Raw genomic sequence first — 17,236 nt, forward strand, 5'->3', positions numbered from 1 at the left:
AAAACAACTCTAATGTTCATGAAAATTCTGTTTTTTGAACTTTTACATGTTATTGTAGTTTTTGTACTCTTAATTGTTTTTTTTAACCCATTGTTTCCCTCAGTCCTCTTGGCTCTTTGCACACCTGCTCCTCATCTGTCAATTAACCCAGCCGCACTCCCGCAGTAATCACCTCCTAACTAAAAGCAGTCCTTGGTTTCTCCACCTTGTTGTTTTCGTTTTTTCAGCTTCTGTGGCAATCTTCCTGTGTTTCATTTTACTTTGGAGTATTTTTGCTGCTATCCATCTATTTCTTTATTTTTATCTTTAAATTCTTTCAGTTTAATTTAGTTCCTCTTTGTTTATCTGCATTTTGTCTCCTCTCAGCTCTTCAGTTTTCAGCTTTCCAAACACGGTTATTGCTGCAAACGTATTCTGATGTTATTGCAGGAAGTGTCCTGAGCTGCATCGGGACTGCTAAAGCTAGCTGCTGGTGCTGCTATTTGCACTTCCAAATAACAGCAGAATTCTATGAAAACATCTGCAAATTATGAAAACTGTGAAAAAATCATTTGACCTCTGTTGCTGTAAAATTTTGTTGAATCCAAATTTTAATATCACTATTTAGAATATTCTTATTTAACAACATGCAAATGGATGTCTGCTCAGGTGGTGAGCAGATTAGACTAAAACCTGTCATTCTCATGACAAGGTACAATAGCTATGTTAGTCCACAGTGGAAAAGTTGTATTTTTACCATAAAGATATAAAATGTATGCAATTACTATGTTTTCTTACTTTATCCTCTGCAGAAATGCAGCTTATGTCTCACTACCAGATCATTTTAATGTTTTTTTACATAAAGACATGCTCATAATCAGTGTTTACTCCTCTGGGAACATTTAAAAGAAGGAGGGAGGGGATCATTGGAGGCATTATTTCACAGATTTCCATGCAACAAACCACAGTTTGAACACTATCGCTTTGCTTTTCTGCCACCTTCACTCCTCGCCACACACAGTTATATTGACATGTCACTAATCACATGGTTGGGGTTTCTTTTAAAACGAATCTAGTTAGGAAAACATATTTTACCAGTTGTTCCTGTCATGTCACGTCAGCCCTCTACACAAAACAACAGACGACAAAAACACAGCCGTGTCAAAACAGCTAACCGTGGACTGTAACACCACTGTAATTTACAGATGTTCAGAAACACACCTTTTTACACAGTTTCTGTTCACACACACACACAAGAAACCAAAGATACAGAGAGCACAACACTCTGTTTTAGACCAATTCGCTGCTCTCATTTCTCTTGCCCCATTTGGACGCCAATGATTTTTATTAAAATACATTTTCTAATTAACCTATTTTTCTAGTTCTTACTCGGCTGTAATCATTCTTGTTTTATGAGATGGTGGGACAAGAATATTTGTGGCCCCTTTGATCTAAAATACTGATCACGTATCATACATTTACATCTATATCCTAACTTTCTTCATATGGTATTTCTTTAAAAACATGTGCATTTTGTGTCAAAATTTAAAGTTTTGAGTTTAGATGGCCTCAGTCTGGTATCACCAAAGCATTTCTGGAAGAATTTAGTTCTCTCTTGGATTTTGTCTGTTTATGGCTCATTGATTTGATTAAATATAATACTTAAAATCAGTGTGGAGCATTCAACAACTTTACTTGGTTTCAGCTTTATCCGCTGCAGCTTAATCATATCTGCATGCTGCTTCTCTCTGTTGGATCTCACAGGAAATTCACACGCTGCAGTACATCATGAAGTTAAGAAATAATGGTACAAGCAGGTCTTGTTGTCTTTGTTGCAGCAGGTAGGACTCGCCTGACTCTTTCTGACAACATTTCATCCTTTTTTTCCTACACAAAAAGCACGCTGACAGGAAACAACTGGCTGATCAGTTAGATTCACGTTTTATCTTTCTTTGCCCAAGCCTAAACCCTGTTTTTGATTTTTTTTTTTTTCTTTGCCAGGATCTTTTGTCTGTTTCCTGTTTTGCTGAAAAACGCGCTCCACTTTTCTCCGCTCCTTCTCTCAACATCCCTCATGGTGTTCAAGGACTATATATATCATAAGAGAGTAAACACCTTTCAGGAAGGCTTTCATCATGTCTCTCTGTTATCAGTCCCCTCTCTGCTGCCTGCTGCTGAGACAAACAACTAAAAGACCTCAGCCGTTCTCTGTCACTGCAAACCTGGGAGCTTTTGCACAGAAATGTTTTCAATTGATTCTCCAGATAAGGGACGAGTGCCTTTAGCCCACAAATAAGAAAATAAGCAGAGATAATTGTATTAAAGGCCTAGCATTCCTTGAAGGGGAGTTTTAAACTGAGATCATCTTAGAGGAAACAGAGTTATAGCCGTTCGGGTCAAACCCCAGAAAAGACTATTTGCAACTTTTATGCCACAATGTGAGAACTCTTAGTGCTCAGAGTATGTGCTGAAGATGACTCTCAGCTACTACCACACCACATTTAGATCAGTATCTGAAAAATAACTAAGTTTTAGCTGTTTTTATGTTTGCTAATGTCATTTGTCTTGAATGTTTGTTCTTTGATCACTCTCTGAGATTTTTTACTAAAATCCACTTGTTCATGAGATATTTTGGTAACTCTACAGACAAATACACATTTATTACTGTCATGTTGCCATTAAATGATCTACAATTAAACAAAGCACACAAACTGCTGACTTTATGTAAAGAAGTAATCAGAATAAACAGATAAAGGCGATACACGAGAGAGACTGTTTGTATTTATTTTTAGACTTTTAATAGATTAAAATAGAACAGTTACAAAGAAAATGGAAACTTCCCTACATTTCTCACACTTCTATGTGTGTAAATTTAAAATCAGTCATTTCAGATTGGTTGCAGTCACAGATTAGCACTTTTTTGTAAGTCATTTAAGATCTTCTGTCGTTATTAAAATGTTTAAAAATAACATGGAGAGCCAGAAGTCTGTCTCTGTCTAGCTGGATTTTAAAGAGTTCTTCCAAAATATATGGTATAAAATCCAGCTGTGATCTGAAATACTGATTTTTTTATTTTATATGTGTATGTATTTTCAGTTTCTCAGGACAGCACAGAAAATTCAGGGAGCAAAGTATGTAATGCAGTAGGATTTTAAAACTTTGGAGGAAAAGAACCTCCACCAACAGCACAGCACACTGCTGAAATGTCACCATTTAGAGTCACTTCACTGACTCGGAAACTCATTGATTTAGCACTAAATTTAGCATTAGTTCATAGGTTGCTTGAGGATAAAATGCGCTCAGCTGTCTAAAGGTGGAACACAAACCAGAGGTATTTCATCAGGATCATCATCCACGTCCATAAAATGAAAGTTATTACAGGTTTGAGTCAAATTCTGCATTTTAGCTGTCTTGAAATATTAAAATAAGATTTAAAAATGGCAAAACATGCCAGACATTTTACATGGATGAGTAGCCAATATTTAAATAAGCTCACATCGGAGACTTCAGGTTGTTTAAAATACCAACAAGATTGTAATCCTGATCAAACATGCAAGAACTCCTGAATCTAAAAAGGTTCTTGTTGCTTTCTGACGTTAATATTTTATTAACTGTGCATTTTTTATATCATATATCTCTGGGGTTAAAAAAAACAACATTTTTCTTTTGTTGTTCAGCCTTAATCTGCACAAATTGTTTCAAAGAAGATTAGGCTTTGTTTTTTGTTTTTTTTTATGTTGCAAAAAGTCTGTTTTGATTGTCTTCTCTTAAGTTTCTCACACGACTGTTACTCTCTCTCCCTTTCACAGACTCCCACGTTTACCGCCTCTAATGAAAATGTCCATCTGCTGCTTTCTCCTAATTACGACACATTTGGCTTGTCAGAACATTAACGCAGCAGGAATCCAACATATTTTCTGAAATCACACAACCCCACTGGAGACTTTGTGCATCCTGGAGGTGCGTGTTCGTTAAGGAGTTCATGCTGAAGCGCAAGTTCACCCAAACTTTGCTAACACGGTCAGGTTGGTGTGAAAACTTGTTATTTTGTTCCACTTTCTCTTGGCAGTGGTGTCAAGTTGTGAAACCAGGACTGACTAATTATCACCAGCAAAATAATAAAATTGTGTGAAACAATAACTTTCCTTGGAGAGTCATTTTTCTGAACACCTAAATGGAGTTTTTACTCCACTTTTAGTGGGTTTCCTTCACTGAAACTTGGCTGCTCAGGAGCTCCATGCATGTTCATTAACTCGGTGGTTCCCAAAGTCAAGTGGGAGGTTTTGAGATAATATCCAAAATAAAATTAAATGTAAAACAAACAAACAAACATTTAGTATTTTTTCCAGTGTTGTTACAAAAGATAAGAATGTGTTTTACAATGGTTAAGTCTGTTTCTGTTACCCTTACACCTTTGTTTAATTTGCTTTTCTGTAATATTTTTGCACTTCGGCGAGCTCAAGTTGGGTCACAAGTCTCAAAAGTTCTTATTTTCAGGATGAGAAGAAAACTTTGGGAAACACTACACTAAATATTCACTCTTTTCCTGGCAGTCAAAAACATGACAGATTTGTTGATGAAGTTGTTCATCTTCAGCTTGGAGTGACATGGAGAGATTTCTGTTTCTGCGTCAGAATTTTATAAAACTTTTAAAGTTTCCACTGACACCGACGAGAACAATAACCTGATAAATACAGTCCTGCAGCAGAGGCTTTCTCTGGAGCTTTTGTTTTGTTTGAAATGTTGGTGTTTGATTTCAGCCTTTCACAGACAGCATTCTTCATCCACATGGATGTGAGTCCCTGCAGGAAAAGTCCAGGAATCGGCGGAGGCATCTCTGAACATACTGCAGAACAACAAAGACATAACTCTGCACGCGTCAAACTTACATTTCTTCAGAAGAGAGCTGATCGTAGAAGGTATAAATGAAAATAAATTGAAATTACGAGGATGTAAACAACACATCCCTCTGTTTTGTCACTGGAGCGTCTCTCTGTGTTTTTTATTTGCATTTTAGTTTCTGTGATTGATGCAGATTTATCTCAGAAAATGATGAAGATGTCAGGAGCTTGATTGAAACTTAATAGTGATTGCTTATGGCAGGATTTCTCCATCATTGTTGCAAAGAATAAAAACAAAAGTCATAAACTAATAAAAAAAATACTAAATGGATAGTGAGGCATATCTATGTTTAATTGGGCTATTAGCAGTTTTTGTATATTTCAACCAGGATATTTCTGAGTAATCTTGATGACCATGAATCATTCCTCAGCCTCACTCCTCACCTTGATGGAATCATTTATTTTGCTGAGAAATGCTGGCAAAGTTGGTTTTATTCCTGGGAAAGAGCCAGGTGAGTAGTTTCCTAATAGTTACAGCCCAGACATGAATATCAGTCTTGTGTTGTTGTTGTTGTTCAGTAGAAAGCAAACTGATTAAAGGTGCAGTGTTTTTTATGATGCTTTTTGAATTGTTGGCAAAAATGTCCACTGAACTGTTAAATGTGCCTCTGATGGTTCGTTGTGGTTCTGATGGACGTCCCTTCATCTGTCAAAAGTGCCTCTCCTGTGTGTTTTATTATCTGTTGCTGCCTGCTGACACGATGATTGGAGAAAGGTGCGTCGGAGTTGCCTGATGGTGCAACAATTACCCAGAAACTGCTCGGCTGTACCTGTCCTTAATGCACCACCTTGAATCTCATGGACCACACGTAATAGTTTCCGAAATGCTGTTGCCTTCTAGATTTTTGTCCACCTGAATGCTTAAATGTTCCCTCACACAGCTGCCAGCTGGCTAACAGCCTCATTGATCAGTGCACAGAGCAAGTCTTTAACCTCCAGGGTCAAAAAGACAGTTTAATTAAAACCTCAAGAAACTGAACTGGTTTCAGGTCGTCTCAGTTTGCCCTGTGTCTCCTTCTCTTCGCAGCATTTATCCGCTAATAGTCCCATCACAGCATCACTATCATTGTTTCTCACATCTGCCCCTCTTGGCCCCCTGTTGCCGCTTCTGTGCTCATAAATATTTGAGAAATATTTTATTTTGTGGTTGTCCTTGGAGACGGTAATCATGCTGATCACACCCCAAACTCAGCTTAATTATATAGAAGGACAAAACAATTTTGTGAGTTTTTCCCAGAACGACCTCTCTGTGACTTCTGACAGAATGAATCAGATATGAGAAATAAAAAAACTGAGATGCCTGTTACTTGAAAACCTTGAACGCACAAAACTGATTCAGTCTATTTTTTCTCAAACATAATAATAATTCAGAAAAAAAAGGAAAAAGAAAGTTCAGGACGATTAAAACGCTTGCTGAGTTTGTAGTGATGCTTTAGGGCCATCTAGTGGAAATAATTGGTGTCACAAAAACACTGAAACCACAAAGCTTTGCATGGGAAGAACAAAAGGGAAAAGGATGATATTAAAGGTGAAGAGAGTTATTATAAAAACCAAAAGTGCAAACAACAAAACAGGCCAAAGTTTGTTTTGTTTGTTTGATTTGTTTCACTGTATTGACTTTGCTGCTGTGTGGCTTTAAATCTGCGTACGGTTTTTATTTTATCAAAGTTTAGCTGCATTCTGTTTGTGTCAGCTTCTACAAAAGAAGGCCTTGATAGAATTAGGTTTTTTTTACATCTAATATAGTTCATTGTCTCTGTTTAACATAAGAAACCAACAGAGAAAGTAACATATTCTGAGAATGTTTTACAAGAAAACATCCTGAGTTTGGTATTCAATATCTGAGATTGTTTTTTGTCTCAGTGTGTCTCTTAAATCCTAAAATGCTTCCAGTAATTAAAGGCCTGGCCTTTGGTGAGTATCTGTAAAACTGACTGAACTATAGTCATTTTTGTGTCTCAAAGTTTGTTTGTCTTTGGTGGCCATCTTGAATTAGGTTGGCTTCAAAAGTTAACCAGCTGTAGATGTACATCCAATAAATATTTCCTAAAAAGTTTCTTGAAAGCCATTTCGTGATTCATGAAATATTTGCAGACAAAGTTGGCTCTAAATACTGTACTGCATGTCAAAAATTCTCTTTTTAATTTGGTGCAACCTGTTATTGCTCAGAATATGTGTTGGGGAGCACTCTCAGCAACTACCACACCAGATTTTATGACAATATCTGTGAAGCTGACTCAATTGTAGCCTTTTTTGTGTTTTTAAGGTGTGTTAGCTGAGGGTGGTCATCTTGAATTATGGTGACTCCAAAAGTTAATCAGTTGTTAATCAGCACATCTAATGATTACTTCTTGAGAGTTTCATTAAAATTGTTTCAGTGGTTCGTCAGATTCTTTTTTGGCAAACGGACAGAAACACAAACACATACAGACACTGGAAGGCGGAAGGAGGCTGTTGATTACACAAAACAAACGTCTGAAAGGACAGAGCCATCTCCGTTGTTCACATCCTGTCCAGCAGGCGTCTCCCCCTGTCCCTGTAGCTGTTTCTCACACTGTGCGTCCCCCCTCACCCTCTGAGATGGGTGTGCAGCCCACCTCCCATTCATCAGTCTGCTTTTATTCATACTGACAAGAAAGACATCAAACTGGGAGGAGTGGGATACGACAACAATGCATCTCAGACAGACACTGGGTAATATATGCAAAGTGGGAATAAAGGGCCCTCATGGAGTCTGCATGTGTGTGACTGTGTATATTGTGTGAGTATGCACAGAGACACACACCTTATATTCATATACAGCTATAGATATTGTACTAAAGTTTTAGGCAGGTGTGAAATAATGATGAAAATAAAGAATGATGGTTTATTTTTATTAATTCTAGGGGCAAGGGAACGAACATAGAAGAGCTCTAAACCAAATCAACATTTGGCGTTTGTCACTATTTCCCTTTAAAACAACATCAGATCTTCGATTACCTGACAGATTCTGAAGGAGCTCAGCTGGTTGGTCGTTCCAGGGGTGACAAACGGCAGATCTTCTGATGATGTTTCTGATTCAGATCCTCCGAGCGCTTCATGTTCTCCCAGACAGACTCTGAGCAGGTCCTACCATCACTTCCAGGACTCCTTGTTCTTGTTTAAACTGAAGATGGTTCTTGATTACATATATTACATGTTTGGGGTCTTAATGGTTGTATTATTATCCTTGTATTTTACAGTATTCAGAACATCAGTACTAATGATAAAACTCACAAATGTCACTGTTTCCTGCAGACGCTCATCATTGCTCTGCTCGCCTGCTTTTGAATCAACAAACTGCTTTAAAAAATTTTAATTTTCTGACCATTTTTCTGTGCTCTTGTGGTGTTTTCACAAAAAGCTGAGTTACTTCGCCCTGTTTTTACGTTGGAGGTTTGGCTTTTTGGCTGCAATTCATCCATGAAGACCACATCTAGGCAACTTTATCAGCCAGCAGAGGTGTGGCTTTCACAGGTTTCTGCTACTTCTGAGCCGATGCTGGTTTTTTTTTTCTGATTTTAAAGGAAAGTTCTCGCTCCTTCAGAACACCTTGATCAGCTCACGTTGAACCGCCTGCCTCCAGATTCTCACTGATGTATTTTAGCTGCCTTGTGTCTCGCTGTGGTGTTTGATCTGTGACATGAAACTGTGTTCAGGCTCACCTCGGCTGCAGAGTTCGGCTGATCCTCACCCAGTTTCAGCCCTCCTACAGCTGTTTCTGTTGCTCTGGTTGTTGTAATCTAATCCCACAGCTGACCAGAATCCTACAAAAATCTTGACTTTGCTGGAATATAATTGGAAGAATTATTGCTCATTTGAAGACAAAAACTGGACAAAAATATATTGATGTTATTTATATTTATAAACTGATAAATATGAACTATTATATGTTCTTATTTTTGCTCTACCTGCCTTAAACTACGTAACACTACCACAGATACATATATGTGTACACACACAGATATATACACAGAAAGAGTTTTTCTTTTAAGGAAAAAGCAGCAGCCGCTTTCTGTCATACAGCTGATCTCACATTGTTTCTGCACCAAAACTCAAACTGTCGTCGCTTTTTTTTTCCCGTTTTGTTTCTGTCTCCCAGGATCTGCACCTACAGCCTGCAAACTGAACCTGAAACGATCCGTCTCTCTCCCCCTGGCTGACTGCTCACTGCTTCCCACCCAAATCAAAAGGCGAGAGTCGTGGGGGGTCATGTCTGGCCACCTCTCAGGAGAATAACGGGGTCTCTGTCTGCTCGGCAAACCACCAACGGCTCTCAACTGTCCCTATGGCAACAGCCAAGGACCCTGAAAGGCCCCCAGACTGGAACATCCAAACAGATGCCCATAATTAACGATGCTATTCGGAGGTGTCGGTCCTGCCAGTCTGCCTTACACGGAGGCAGACCCTCTCCCAGACCTGTCAGAACCCTATAGGGCTGAGTAAAAAATGATTGCCTTGCAGTCCGTGTGTGTGTGTGTGTGTGTGTGATGAGTTGGGGATGGGAAATGTCTGCCCAGTATAAGACTGACCATGAAGCACTGGCAAAACAATCGCAGTATTTTACTGCTCGGGATTTTTATAGAAAATAAAATAATAATATAAGAAATGGCTGAAACTTCTTTCAAGTGTGTTTATTTTAACAAAGTTTAGAACTCGTCATATATACATCATGCTATAAACGTACCTTGATGCAATTTTCTGTTTCTATATTGAGTTATTTTTGGCCTGCAGACTCTGCTGACTGAGGATCAGGTTGTGTCTCATTTTATAAAAACTTGTAGCTTTAGAGATTTATCATTTAAGAAGCTGTTTCAGATCCTATTTCTCAAAACAGCCGATCAGATTAGGTATAAAAAAGAATGCAGGTTATTGTCTTTCATTAGTCTGAAAGAAACTTTATTTCCGTTGCCATAAGCAATCAATGTACGTTTGGAAACACACAGGAACAAACATGTGAGCTGTGAGTGTGTATGAGTGTGTTTATGGATGGGAAGGAAGTGTTTCTCACTGAATATTTACGACTGATATGGAATAAATTCCCAAAATAAACCTGAATGTGGCCATCTTGAATTAGGTTAGCTCTAAAATCCATCCAGCGGTTCACAAGATATTTAGCTAACAGGCAGAGCTGCCTCTGAATAGTTAATAGCTACATTTAAAATGTAAGATCTTGTGCAGTCTGACTCAGAATATGTGTTTGGGATCAGTCTGAACTACTACTACTCCAAATTTTAGGTCAGCACCTAGAAAAATGACTAATTTCTGTGAATATTTTAAGCTCAGTTGGATGTGGCCGCCATCTTGACTCAAAAATCAATTAAATAAGAGCTTTCTCCCACTTTAAGAATATACTGTAAGTTCACATGAGTAAATAGGTGTAAATATATACTTAAAGTTGTGCTGTCAGTGTAAAGATAACAGTAATATCAGTCCACTATTTCCATTTCATTTATATGAATTAAAAATATCCTTTAAAAATGTTTTTACATCCTCTTTTAGTGAACCAGTAAGCAATCACGCAGTTTAAAAAGGACAATAAAATAATGTGTTAGTCCTACAGCATGTGTTTGTTTTAATTTTTTTATGACAGAACTTATTTAGGCAAATAAAATAATGTTTTTTGTGCTCAATTTGTTTTTCTCTGCAGCCTCACAAAGGTCAGCAGATCAGTGAGTTAAAGACACATCCGTCTGCTGACACCGGAGGTCAGGGCGTGCAGTGTCCACTTGTTTACGAGTTCATCAACACGCCTGTGGTCAGCGGCACGCTCCGGAGGCTCGGGGCAGGTCGCCGGGTTCACCCGACCTCTGACCCCTACAGCCCTCCTTGACATCAGCACATAATAAGATGCTTCCTTTCACTCGGATCAATCAGTTCCTCCCAACAGGACCTCAGAGAGTTCAAGGCATCCTGGGTTTATGAGGCTGGTTAAAGAAGGACGCTGCTGTAAACTGGTGACAGAGCTGCGTGATGCTGGGGAGAGTTGATCTGTTTTTTTCTTTAATTCAGTTGTAAAATATCATGATGACATAATTCGTTTGAGGTCAGCTGTGAGGAGGAATCATGCTAAACCGGAGGAGGGGGGGGTTTAAAGCATGAAAATTAAAATTAAAATTAAAATTAAAAAACAATAAAAAAGCAAAGATGTTTTCAGTTTCCAGTCGAAGAGCCTAAATCATGAGTGGAGGATTTATTCCCCTGTGGGTTCTGGGATCAGTGAGCCAGACGTTGTAATGTGGGACCCCAAATGCAGGAACACGGGGAGCGGGGCTGTCTGGGCCAGAACCCCCTACTCCCCCCCCTCCAATTATACTCCGACTAGACTCATCCCACTTTACATGAAATGCATGTGAGAGTCCCCTGAAATCAGCTGCTCCTGCACACAGACACCATGCCCGGGTTCAAATGGCTCCCAAAAACTGAAAAAGCCCCAAAAAATTGTGTTTGATTCAGAGGATACATTACGTTTAGCAGAAGTCTTGAAGTGAATATTAGCTTCAGACCATCAAGGACAACAAGAAGACAGAATTGTGTCTGTAAAATGATGCATCAGAACCAAAAGTTATATTATAGCAGAAAGGTTTTGTGTTTTTAATTAAAACCAGCATCATTTAGGTCGGTAGGTAGGTAGGTAGGTACATTTTTTTATATAGCACTTTTCAGCACAAGGCGACTAAAAGTGCTTAAAAACTCACGTTTTAGATAAAGTTATGAGCAGAATTCCTCCATTTATTGAATTTATTTGACTATCAAACCTCTGAGAAGCTCCAATCATGTTGTTATAAACATCTTTTTTACTAACAGAAAACACTGTCAGTCATGAAGGTCAAACTGTGTTCCTGTCTCTATCTTATGTCATCGGTCTGACTGGTGACATATTTACTCAAGCACAGGTTTCTGTAGAAGTCATGAAAGTGTTAGAGTGTTTAACTGCTGAAGCTGTGCAGAAAAACAACGACTCAGGTTGGGATATTTCTTTGAGTTTGTGCTGAAAAACTGCAAGAAGCTGCGTCTGAGTCAGAGACTTACAGAAACTGAACTTTTTTTTCTTTAAAGAATCTTTTTGTGCTAAAAAGGCTGCTGTGAAAGCCCCAAACTGACAGCAGGACAAAGAATTAATGAACATTACAACAAACTGTCAGCACAGATCTCCAATCAGATGCTTATTTAACTCCACTGCGTTAAAATGCTTGATCCACCTCACATTTTTAATTTTTTCTTTACAGTAAGTGTGCTTTTGTTTATGCTGCAACTGTTTTGTTTCCCTTTGGGGTTAAAACGATTCAAAAACACCTCATTTTTTTAGTAGTTTATAATCTCCCCTCTTTAATCTTCAACACTTGTGTCTCTTTTTCTGCAGTCCATTTGTTCAGATCAGTGATTACGTTTCCAACTTGTGTAAATATAAACACACTGTGAAAGATAAGATTTTCTGTTAACTGAAGGCAAAATGCTGAGTTTTGAAGACGATCTGATGGATAAAACAAACCATTAACAGAATGGCTGTGCTAAAAACTCATCCTTTCTGTTTTATTTTACGTGCATTTATTTGGTTTAAACTTTGATTTTGTTGTGATTTCGTGTTTAATTTTAGTTTAATGTTATAATCTGAGTTATTTACATGCTAAAGACTTGAACTTTGATTTTGACTTTATAAGAGCTCCAGTGAAGTTAAAGGATTAATCTCAGAAGCTGCAGCAATGACAACAAAGACGCCAGGGAGGGGCACAGTAAAAACTCCCATCTTTTGCCAGGCTTAAAAAAAAACAAACTTCTAAAGACAGAAAATTGCTTCCTTGTGAGGAGGAAAAACCCTCCCGAGACTTTAAAAACTGTCAAACCTGACACGAGCTTTTCCCGCTTTGTGTTTTGTAAAAATGCAAACAGCCTGTGGTCTGATGCCTGCAGAGAAGCTCGTGGAGGCCAATAAAAGACTTCCTGTTGTGTTTGTTTGTCAGCAGCAGGCCTGTGGTTCATTAAAAATAAATAAATAAAAAGCAGGTAGAATACGTCTTCAGACTGGGAGGTTTTATTAGAGTTCGGGTTTTGTTCGTGCGTTTATTTGCTGTTTGCAGGGAGGACGCCCCTCAGCGTCTTTGTGCTCTCAGACTCACACCGGGCCGGGTGACGGGCGGGGAGCGCGCGGCACGCCTCTCGTGGTAACGGGTGTGTGGAGGGGGGAGTTTGGGGCTCGCGCCTGAACTTGACCGCGCAGGAATGCGGCTCGTGGGAACGCCGGCTCGGAGGGCGCCCTCCTCCATTGACGGGGCGCGGGCCGGTGTCAGCCCCGATTAGCATAAAACCCAGCCGGGCTCCAAATGGAGGCGCGAGGCGCTGCCGGGGCTCGCGCTGCTTCTTCTTTCACACGAGGCAGAGGAGGGACGGACACGAGCCTGCTGCGGTAAGAACTTTAATGGCTTCACAACTTTTACCAAAAAGTGACATAAATTAAAAAGAGGGAACATTTTACTCACTGGGAAGGGTTTTAATTTGTGAAGTTAAAGTTGCTGTTCGTTTATTTATTATTCAGACAAAATGCTTCCTTTTAGCACATCAGCAGCTTCTATTTTTTGCTCTTTTCTCCTCATTATTTGTCATTATTTGTTGGATTTGTTTTAGGCTGAAATGTGTGTTTTTGTCTTGTTTGGAAAGGTGTAACTAACTTCTTTCATTTTCAAATCTGATTTTAAATGTTTCACCCTCTGACACAAAACTGGTTATTAAACCTTTTAATGTATTTGTTAAAGCTGTCTTTAGTTTTTAAACCAGACCTGCTGATGTTTTGTTTGTTTCCTTCTTTGTTAGTTTTAACAACTTATTAAAGCACAAATAATTCAGGCAATAATAAAAAAAAACAATAGTTTTATGACTCGAATAAAAGTTCCTGTTTTTCTGTTCCTTGATGTTTGTTTCATTCAGTTTTTAGGCCTACTCAAATGGCATTTTTACCCTAAAAATAGACTTATTTCCTCTCTGATTAATAAACTGAGGCCTGAGAGTGAGAACATCCATCACAGTTTCATTAATCTGATCCAGATCACAGAGAGATTAAACATGAAACATCTGCTTTCTTATCTTTGACTTTAAGAGTCAAAACATCTGATTCTTCCAGCTATAGGGGAAAACTGGGCTCATAGTTCCTGACTATAATTAAATAATAGCACATTATTTTTTTAAAGAGGCTTGTTGCTTGAAAAGTGATGTCCTAAATGCTGATTACCTGGATTTTTTAGAGTAAAACCATAAGAGCTTATTGCTGAATCAAAATGAACACATGAAAGGGTTTTTTGCAGTGTGCAGGTGACATATTTTTTTTAGTTTGTTATTTTCAAAATGTATGAAGTTTTCAGTGAATGAAGCCCAAAACACATTAAGACAGCTGTGATCTGTAGAAGTCTTAACATTTATCTCATCGTTTTATTATTTATTGTTCCATGTTCAGAACTTTGACCAACAGCAGCTGTCTTTAAATGTGCTATATGATTAAATTTGATTTGATTTACTATCAAACATCTGCAGAATAAAGTGTGAAATGAGTAATGGAGACAAACAATTCAAATAATTATATATGAACACAATTACATGAATGTATTCTTGGCAAAATGACAAATATAATAATTGTCTTTAAACTCTTTATGTATTTATTATTAGTATTATTATTATTATTATTATGCTGTTGTTGTTTAGGTCAATATTTTATTTACATTTTGTGCCTGGAATGGTATTATTTATATTTATTTATATTTTCATTAATTTAGCATCATCTTTTAAAATAAAGATTTTAGGAGTAAAAGAAGACTCAGTTTTAAATTACTAAGACTTAGAAATCATCAGTTTAATCAAATATAATATTGTTACATTTGATTATTATAAAAAAGCACAAGAATTTTGATTAACAATCATAAAAAATGTAACACCCTCAGAGGAGGCTGTGAAGAAAAATCACCTGAATCCAGCATCAGTCTGAACTAATTCAAATCATCTAAACTCCACAGATATTACTTTTATGTAACAAGAGATAAACCTATTCTAAAATACAACAGTGTGGTGAACTAAACAGGTAGGTATTATTTCTACAGTAATAATAACAATAATAGTTTGTATCTGCCCTGTTAATTTTTAATTTACTCTATATTTATATCTTGTTTCAACAATTTTAATATTAGTAATTTAACAAGTTGTATATTATACAGCAATATGGTAATATTATTTAAAATTAATTGATAAAACACCATATATTATCCATAAACATTTGTCAATAATGATAATAATGATTGTTTATGGCTGACTACATTACTGATTCCTTTAGATTTACACATTTCAGGGTATTCATTTATAAATATACTGTACTTAATCCACAGAAGATGATTTTGGATTTAAAATTTTCACTTATGTTAGCAAAACAAAGAAAGTTTTTTTCTTCTCGACTTGTTTCCTTTTTCTTTGCTTTATCTTTGACCAAAAACCAGCTTTGCAGATTCAGAATTACGAGTCTGACACTTCCCTTTCTCGCCAAAGGGTGTCGCTGCTTCGTCTTTTGCTGTTTACCATTTTATAACTTCGTGTATTTCTTTTCATTTGTCGTTTTTCTTTGCGAGGAGTTTGCTGCGTATCGTGTGATTTAAAGCATTAAATTGATTAAATTAATCGCCCTACTCTCGTGTAACAAACACACTCTGTTAGAGAGTGAGTGGAGCAGGTAATTATGAGTTATTTCTTCTGTAAAGCCTGTTTGAATGAGCCTGTTTGTTTCGCAGAGCGCACCTTCTGCTGTTTTTATCATAGGATGCAGTCTGTTTTTCTAATACAACACAAGGATAAGATTTACCACATGGTAAACTTTTAAACTTTTATTAATTTGGTATATTTTTCACGAAGAAGCACTAAAACAACTGTCTAAAAAGTAGGTCATCATTTGGTGTAAACATAAAATAAAGGTTTATCACATTATAGCAACTCGGTAAACAGAACAAGACTCTAAAATAAAACAAGTAACATCTGTATTTTACTCGAGTTGTAAAGCAAATGTAATTAGTCTTTAAACTGGATTTATTTTCTATATTATTAGCCGGAAGTCAGGTTTATTTTAAATAATTTAATCACCTCCAGCAGCATCATGTTTCTTCCTCTCTTCATCCCTTCGATGAGATTGAGATTTCAAAATAAAAACCTCCTGAATCCCCTGTATGTTCCCCTTAAAATAATCTGGGGCCTGTTGGACACATTTGATAGGCCCTGAGGCGGCTGTGATCCTTCCTCCTCCCCCTGCTCATCATCATCATCAGCAGCAGCAGCAGCAGCACCTTCCTCGGCGGCTCTTCTTCCTCTCTCACCGTCTGCAGCGGCAGCTCTCGTGTCCGACCCGCTTTAACCGGTAAGAGATCGTTTTTGAGCGCGTTATTTGGAGAAAACCCCACCTTAGTTGGGAACAAGGAGGCACTTTGACCACGAGAGGACAAGCAGCTGCCGATAAAGATTGCATAAGAAAATATGGAGGCAAACGTGGGACAAACTCATTGACTAGAGGCGGGTTTTAAACCCAGGATGGTGTGATTTTCTTCTACTATTTCAAGCACATTATGAGATATTTTATTATTAATGTGGCTGCGAAGTGATGCAGGTTAATTTGGCTTTTATTTCCTATTATTTAATTCCTGACTGTTTGTGTCTTAATACCCGAGGGTCAACATGTCTTGGTGATGCTGTTCTGACAGGGAAATATTTATTTAAATATAGGTGCAGACCTATAGGCAAACTGCAAACTGCAAATTTTACGTTCCTGACATCAAAAAGACTAAATTAAAATAAACTCGGTTCCAAAATGGTTTCTCTTCAGGCTGGATCTTCTTTAAAAATATATAAAAATAAAAAAAAGTCGCACTGAAAATTACCAATTAGTTTGCAAGTTAAGCAAACTCCGGAATAATTACGGAGTCTCTTCAGGGCCATGTGCTCCTGTGAGAAGGTTGCCCCGGGCAGCGCTGCAGTGCAGAGTTCAGCAGGGAGATATTGTTGTGAGCCTGGGAAAGTGGAGCGGGGCTGACGCCAGACTCTGTGGGATTGGGGTGGAGGGTGGGTGGGTGGATGAAGGGCTGGGTGGGGGTTACTTGGAGGATCCCAGACTGGATTGTCATGTTAATTTCTCTCCGGCACGTTGTTGAACTTGATATTGACTTCTCTCTCTCGCTCTCTTTTTTCTGCTTTTTCTTCTCTTTTTTTCTCTTCTTCTTCTTATTTTGAAAAGGGGGCTGGTTGGATGGGGGGGGGGGGGTCCCCGTCCCTTGGTTTGGGGGAAAACCCTCTGAACCCCACCAAACAATTTTCACCCTTAAAAC

General features: G+C 38.0%; 1 long non-coding RNA gene across 3 annotated transcripts in view; it reads left to right on the forward strand.

Moving 5' to 3' along the window:
• The first annotated feature begins 13,079 nt into the window (after positions 1-13,079).
• Positions 13,080-17,236, forward strand: part of LOC108239523 — a 16,050-nt gene continuing 11,893 nt past the window's right edge. Inside the window, exons 1-2 of one of the 3 annotated variants that reach the window (XR_003039387.2) lie at positions 13,080-13,302; positions 16,134-16,275. This is a non-coding gene — a long non-coding RNA (uncharacterized LOC108239523). The remainder of the gene's footprint in view (positions 13,303-16,133; positions 16,276-17,236) is intronic. The other 2 variants (XR_001808723.3, XR_003039388.2) reach the window with 2 other exon arrangements.

Source organism: Kryptolebias marmoratus, linkage group LG20 (genome assembly GCF_001649575.2).
Source record: "Kryptolebias marmoratus isolate JLee-2015 linkage group LG20, ASM164957v2, whole genome shotgun sequence".
Classification (NCBI taxonomy): Eukaryota; Metazoa; Chordata; class Actinopteri; order Cyprinodontiformes; family Rivulidae; genus Kryptolebias; species Kryptolebias marmoratus.